Genomic DNA, 7,629 nt, shown 5'->3' on the forward strand with positions numbered 1-7,629 from the left:
ACACAAAAGTTAGCCAGGCATGATGGTGCGCACCTGTAATCCCAGCTACTCAGGAGGCTGAGGCAGGAGAATCACTTGAACCCAGGAGGTGGAGGTTTCAGTGAGCTGAGATCGCACCACTGCCCTCCAGCCTGGGAGGCAGAGCAACGCTCCATCTCAAAAAAAAAAAGAAAGAAAAAGAAAAAAAAAAATACTTGTATGACACCATAATGGTTGCACACGTCATTATGCATTCATCAAAACCCATAGAATGCGCCAGGCGCGGTGGCTCATGCCTGTAATCCCAGCACTTTGGGAGGCCGAGGCAGGCGGATCACGAGGTCAGGAGATCGAGACCATCCTGGCTAACATGGTGAAATCCCATCTCTACTAAAAAATACAAAAAATTAGCTGGGCATGGTGGCGGGTGCCTGTAGTCCCAGCTGCTTGGGAGACTGAGGCAGGAGACTGGCGTGAACCCAGGAGGTGAAGCTTGCAGTGAGCTGAGATCACGCCACTGTACTCTAGCCTGGGCGACAGATCGAGACTCCATCTCCAAAAAAAAAACAAACAAAAAAACCCCCATAGAATGTACACCACCAGAAATGAATCCTAATGTACACTGAGTGTTGGCTTTAGCTGATAATGGTGTGTCAATGCAAGTTCCTCATAAATGTATCACTCTGGAGGGGGATGTTAATAGTGGAAGAGGCTGTGTATGTGTGGGGGCTGGGGATATAAGGGAAGTCTCTGTACACTGTGCTCAATTTGTTCAATTTTGCTGTGAACCCAAAAGTTTCCTAATAAATAAAATCTTACTTTGAAGAAAGGAGTAGACTCAACTGGAATCTGTAATGGTTTAGATGTAGGGAAGTGGGCAACAGAGCCTGAGGTAAAGTGGCCCCAAGTTGCCGGTATAGGCATTTATTTTCTGCCACTTGTCACACTATCTTTTGTCTCCACTGTGCAAGCACAGATACTTTCGCAAAAGCCAGAAAATTACTGACAATTATCTTAATATGTGAGCTTTTCCAAAGTACAGGCTAGATTATAAATCACAGAGAAAATTGAGACAAAAACAAACAAACAAACAATCCTTCATTTGTTATTTCCATGCTGTCACTTTAAACATTAGAAAACTAGGACCCCAGTAGGATTTTTCCTGGTTAATAGAATTAGTGCCTGGGCTGGGATCAGAAGGTGGATAAGCCAAGGGGTGTTGACTCATATTTCAACAGAGCTAATACCACATCCTGGGGCTGGCTGTGCTTGTTTGCAGACTGTCTTAGTGTTAGTAAGTCTAGGTCTGTGGGACTTAAGATGTGTTACTTAACTTTCTTGAAGGGAAAAGAGCACCTGCCAAGTCCATTGTCCCAAGGAGAGTTGCCTTTCTGACCTTGGTCTCTGCATCTGTAAAACGACCTTGGCAATATCTACCCTCTCTACCACAGAGGACTTTGGAGAGAATGAAGTATGACAACGTGTTGGAAGTCCTGTGAAACTAATCTGGAAGTGAGATTGTGATTGGTTGGCTCAGGCCCTGAGAGTCCCAGGGCTCTGCTTCTGGTCCAGATTTTGTTACTAAGGAGGAGAGTGCCTGGACAGGTAACTCAAGAGGGAGGCAATTTTGTTTCTGGTCTCTTTCTCATCTGTCCAATGAGATATCTGGAAGAGACAACTCCCACTGTCCCTCCCTTTTATAACATGGAATGATGCTATACACCAAAAATTACAAAGGATTATTGTTTACTTGCAGTACTACGTTCTAATTTGCTACTCCTTTTTTCCCCTCTAAGGTAGAAAAGTGCTATAACATAGTTCCTTGTTGCACATATTAAATCACAGCTCCAGCCAGATTATGCCTCTGTTAGGGACAGTTCTTACACGGAGGTCAGCAGTAGCCTCTTTGCAACCAAATCACCAATAGTCCAAGTGCATTGGAATCCTGGAGCTAGGAAAGTGGGAAGAGCAGCTACAAATGGGTAGCAATCTGCATGATTTGAAAAAAAACCAAGCTTTTTTTTGGAAGTAATTTTAGACACACAGGAAGTTGCAAAGATAGTAAGTGAACTCCCATGTAGGAGCCCTCGATGGTTCTATCTTAATAATTATTAAACAATGTTTAATTTTAAGTAATTAAAATAATTATTGAATAATTGAATAATGATAGGACAATATAAAAACCAAATATGTGACATTGGTGCCATGTATGAGTATAGTTCCACATCATTCTTCCCACATATCTAGACATGCGTGACCACTACTGCAATTAAGATACATGGGATGTTAATTTTATGTGTCAACTTGGCTGGCCATGGTATCTGGATATGTGGTCAAATATTATTCTGGATGTTCTTACGAGGTTGTTTTTGAATGAGATTGACATTTAAGTTGGTGGACTTTGAGTAAAGCAAATTGCCCCACCTTGTGGGGTGGACCTCATCCAATCAGTAGAAGATGTGAATAGAATAAAAGGCTGATCTCCCCCAAGCAAGAGGACATTCTGACAGCAGATGGCTGGCCTTGACTTACACTGCAGCATCAGCTCTTCCCCAGGTCTTGCCTGACAGTCTGACCTACAAAGTCTAGACTTGTCAGCCTCCGTAATGTTATGAGCCTTCTCCTTAACATATGTATGTATGTATCTACGTATCTATCTATGTATCTATGTATCTGTCTATTTATACATAGATACATATGTATCTATGTACCTAAGTATCTGTCTATGTATCTATCTATGTATCTATGTATTTATCTATTTATCTCTATCCATCTATCATCATCTATCTCTACATATCTTTGTATCTATCATCTATGTATCTATCAATCATCTATCTGTATGTATCTATCTATCTATCTATATATCACCTATCTATGTATCTGTCTATGTATCTATCATCTGTCTATCTCTATGTATTTGTGTATCTATATATCATCTATCTATCTGGATCTATGTATCTATATATCATTTATCTATCTATGCATCTATCTAGCTACGTATCTATGTACCTAGCTATGTATCTATCTACATACCTATTTATGTATCTATCTGTGCATATACAGATCTATGTGTGTATATATGTATCTATCTATCAGTCATGTATCTATGTATCTATTTGTCATCTATGTATGTATATACGTATGTGTCTATTTGTGTATATATGTATGTATGTATGTATCTATCTGTGTATTTATCTATGTATCTTTCTCTTTCTCTCATTAGTTCTTTTTGTCTGGAGGACTGTGACTACTACAGCACAGAATTAAGGAACCTGTCCTTTGACCAGCAGTAGAGGCGATTGTCAGACACTCTGAAGTTTGAGCAGCCCTGTCCCCAGTAAACACTACTTCCAGCAGGATGAACAATGAATGAATCGGAAGTTCTGGTGGTCATTGCTACATAACACAGCAGTCCCTCTGGACAGTGGAGAGAGGAGCACGTCCTAATGGCCCCAAATGTTAGGAAACTTTCCATCCTCTGTCAGCTTCATGGCTTGGAGTGTAAAGTGTGCTTCTCACACTTTCACAGGTGCAGCGGGGCAGGGACCTGAGAGTTTGCATCTCCATTGAGCTCCTAGGTAAGACCGGTGCTTCTGGCCTGCACAACACACTTCTTGGCATCAGATGCCCCTGAACTGGACCCCTAGCCCTGACCCCCACTGGTTCTGGGATTCTGGGAACATTGCTCAATTTAGTTGAGCCTAAACTTCACTATTTACAAATTGGGGGTGATGAGGCCTGGTTTACACACGTGCTGTGAGAGTCGGTGACATTGTGCCATGCAGTGCCTAGCACTGGTCTGGTACACAGTTATCACTCACTAAGTATTTCTCTTCTTCTCCTTCTTCCTATCCCCAAATGGGGATGACCTTCCTGTAGGAGAATAACAAAAGGTTAGTTTGAACACACACAAAAAGAACAGGACCTTCAGGACTGCCATCCCAGTTTTGAGTTTCTATTCTTGCAGTTTTCCCCTTCTTGAATTATTGAGAGGTTAGACCTTGTCCAGCCTGCATTGATTCTGGTTGGCCCATAGTCATTTTTGTTTTAGAAACTGTGTTTTATCATTTTCCACGGGTCCACACTGACCTTTGATATATAACTGCTTGAAAAATGAGTGTTCTTAGAGAATCATTCTCTAAAAAAGGGCAGCTTCACCTTATTCCCCATCTTCTTGGAGACTGGGGTCCCAGAGCCCATCTCAGAATAATCCTTCTGACCATGCACTTTTCCCCTGGGGAGAAAGGTCTCAAAATGCAATTTATTGTAAAACACACAGTGGTTACAGAGCTACCACAGTCAATGATATTCCTTTTATTACCACTCAGATGAGAACAGAAAATGACATTGGGAAGCAGTGAACTCACCAGAAGGGCAGAGAAAGTCATTAAATTCAACATGCATCATATTTCATAATCAGAACCCCGCAGTCAGCGCTGACACCACCGAATGAGTTTGTTGCAGCCATGATAATATAAAATCCAGTGCGTCTCCTTCCCCTGGCTCTCTCTTCCTGGACCCTAGCTAGGGCCAGGGCATTAATCATTGCAGACAGGGGACGGTGCAGACCACTGCACTCTGGATTGCATAAATTGAAAATACATCAGTATTAGTGGAGAACACTGTCTTTAGTTTATCTTTGTTTGGAGCTCTGGCTTCTGAAGGGCTGGGATGTTATTACAGCGAAACCATCTAATTAGAGCCCTTCATGGCTTATGTGGGAAGGATTAAGAGGAAACCCTTTCTTCAGGGAGGGAAGCCTGCACTGAGAAGTTGTGGGGATGCTGATGGAGTCTCCTAGTTGATATCCCAAGAGGTATATGGGAGTGAACGGGCACTCCTGTGGGCCCAGAGTGGGCCACCAGAAATACCTGGATGGACATCAGCTTTATCTTAGCATTTTAGTTTGATTTTGTATTCTATGCCATAGAGTGTATGTTGTTTAATTCATACTTTTCATTTATTTATTTATTTATTTATTTATTTATTTTCTTTGAGATGGAGTCTCACTCTGTCACCCAGGCTGGAGTTCAATGGCTCAATCTTGGCTCACTGCAACCTCTGCTTCCCGGGTTCAAGCGATTCTCCTGCCTCAGCCTCCTGAGTAGCTGAGATTACAGGCACCCGCCACCACGCCCAGCTAACTTTTGTGTTTTTAGTAAAGACAAAAATAGGTTTCACCATATTGGCCAGGCTGGTCTCGAACTCCTGACCTCAGGTCATCCACCTGCCTCGGTCTCCTAAAGTGTTGGGATTACAGGCAAGACCCACCACACCCGACCAATACTTTTAAAATACTGTTTTGAAACAAGGCATGGTGGCTTACACCTGTAATCTCTGCATTTCGGGAGGCTGAGGTGGAAGGATTGTTTGACTCCAGGAGTTCATGACCAGCCTGAGCAACACAGTGAGACCCCGTCTTGACAGAAAATTTTAAAAAAATTAGATAGGTGTGGTGGCACACACCTGCAGTCCCAGCTACACAGAAGACTGAGGCAGGAGGATTACTTGAGCCCAAGAGGTCCAGGCTGCAGTGAGATCGCACCACTGCACTCCAGCCTGCGTGACAAAGCAAGACCCTGTCTCAAAAAATAATAATAATAAAAATAAAAAATGAAAACTCCAAGGACATGCGACAAGAATAACCTGAGGTTTCTTGAGTCCAGGGTGTGCACTTAAGGAGTACCTTTTCTACAGGATAAAATCTTATACTTGATTTGATCATACAAGAACCTGCAGGATCTAACTCTTTTTTTGACTTCTAATCTTAGCACACAAACCCAGCATTTCCTACTTCCATCACACTGAATCTTTGGATCAAGCTTGTCCAACCTGCGGCCCATGGGCTGCATGTGGCCCAGGATGTCTTTGAATGTGGCCCAATGCAAAATTGTAAACTTTATTAAAACATTATGAGATTTTTTTGCATTTTTTTTTTAGCTTGTCAGCTATTGTTAGTGTTAGTGTATTTTATGTGTGGCCCAAGACAGTCCTTCTTCTTCCGATGTGACCCAGGGAAGGCAAAAGATTGAACACCCTCGCATGGCCTTCTCTGTCTCCACCGACCCAAATCTCTCTTGGCTCTTTAAATGCATGCTGCCAGCTTCTCGCTACTGTTATGGAACATATCACAATGAATTCAAAGTTCTTGGTTTATCCCTTTCTCTATGATGATAAGGTCACCACAGTTTTTAAATGGAAGGATTAGGATTTAAAATCAAGTAATCCTCAGCCCGGCAAAACGTATCTTACTTATAATTCAAGAGGTACTTTAAAAGATGTTGCAGTTAATATACAAAGCCAGTCCACGAAGAGAAATGCAATAACCAAAATCAGATCATTAGCGAAACAGTAAAAGGCTGAACTGATGTGGCAGAAAATCAAATTAGCCAAATAAAAGTCAGAATCAAGAAAAAGACACCGTATAAAAATTAATAGAAAAATAATGCAAAGTAATGAACGTAGCAGAGAGCATGTGGAACTCCAACCCACCACTGAAGGCAGGATAAAAAGGGGAGAAGATAAAGGGATGGTGCAGAATTAGTAACCAAGGATATAAGTGAAGAATGATCCATAGCTTAAAAAAAAAAAAAGGAAATTTAAAAATGTTTACTCAACTCCAGGTAAAACTAATAAGCAGAGAGCATTACCAAGATACAGTTTTTAACTTTGTTCTTTTAATTCAAAGACATAATTTAAGCTAATTGGAAGTTTACTTTAGTGGGGAATAAAGATGAAACTTTGCTGGGCATGGTGGCTCATGCCTGTAATCCCAGCACTTTGGGAGGCAGAGGCGGGAGGATCATTTGAGGTCAGGAGTTCAAAACCAGCCTGGCCAACATGGTGAAATCCCGTCTCTACTAAAAATACAAAAATTAGCCAGGCATGGTGGCAGGTGCCTGCAATCCCAGCTACTAGCAAGGCTGAGGCAGGAGAATTGCTTGAACCTGGGAGGTGGAGGCTGCAGTGAGCCAAGATTGTGCCACTGCACTCTAGCCTGGGCAACAGAGTGAGACTGTCTCAATAATAATAATGATAATAATAAAATAAAAATAAAACTCCTTTATGCTCTTTCTGATCAACCACGAGGTATCAAATCACCTATTCTTGGCCATTAAGAGTTTCTCTGGGAGATCCAATAACTTCAGTCACTTTTGATTACATTCAGTCTACTTTAAGACTTCAGTCTCAAAATTGATTTTACTCTAATATTTCATTCTAAACTCTCCTCTCTGTGCCTTCACCAACCTCCTAGTGGAGAAGAGTTGGCAAGCAAGGCCTGTCTCTGAGATGAGCCACCTGCTACTCTCCCCTAATGTTTCAGGTCCTCTAGTCATTTGGGGGAAAGAGGGGTTTCAGGAAATAATTGTCATTTTTCAGTGGTTTCTCAGGTTTTTTTTCCGGCATTTCTGGTTCTAACTCCCTATTGCTTCTACAGATGTAGCCATTGACATCTTCATAGATGCAATGTGAGTTTTCTTAAGGTCAAGTTCAACTACACCTCAACCCATCCTTCATCTGGACTCCCAAATGGCTTTCTTCCTTTGCCCTCGAACCATCAGATCATGTGACCTCTGACAAATAGCGCGTTGCCTGCTGGCCAGGCAGCCCTACTGTGTCTGTTCCCTCCTCTGACCACAGGGCTCCCTT

At 42.0% G+C, this 7,629-nt stretch overlaps 1 long non-coding RNA gene across 1 annotated transcript; it reads left to right on the top strand.

Annotated features, from left to right (window-relative positions):
• The first annotated feature begins 267 nt into the window (after window positions 1-267).
• LOC107971816 (uncharacterized) lies at window positions 268-4,599 on the top strand. Its single transcript, XR_001714662.4, has 4 exons — window positions 268-352; window positions 1,324-1,584; window positions 3,203-3,557; window positions 4,308-4,599. It is a non-coding gene; the product is annotated as an uncharacterized LOC107971816 (long non-coding RNA).
• Window positions 4,600-7,629: the final 3,030 nt, after the last annotated feature.

The sequence above is a fragment of the Pan troglodytes genome, chromosome 6 (genome assembly GCF_028858775.2).
Source record: "Pan troglodytes isolate AG18354 chromosome 6, NHGRI_mPanTro3-v2.0_pri, whole genome shotgun sequence".
Lineage (NCBI taxonomy): Eukaryota > Metazoa > Chordata > Mammalia > Primates > Hominidae > Pan > Pan troglodytes.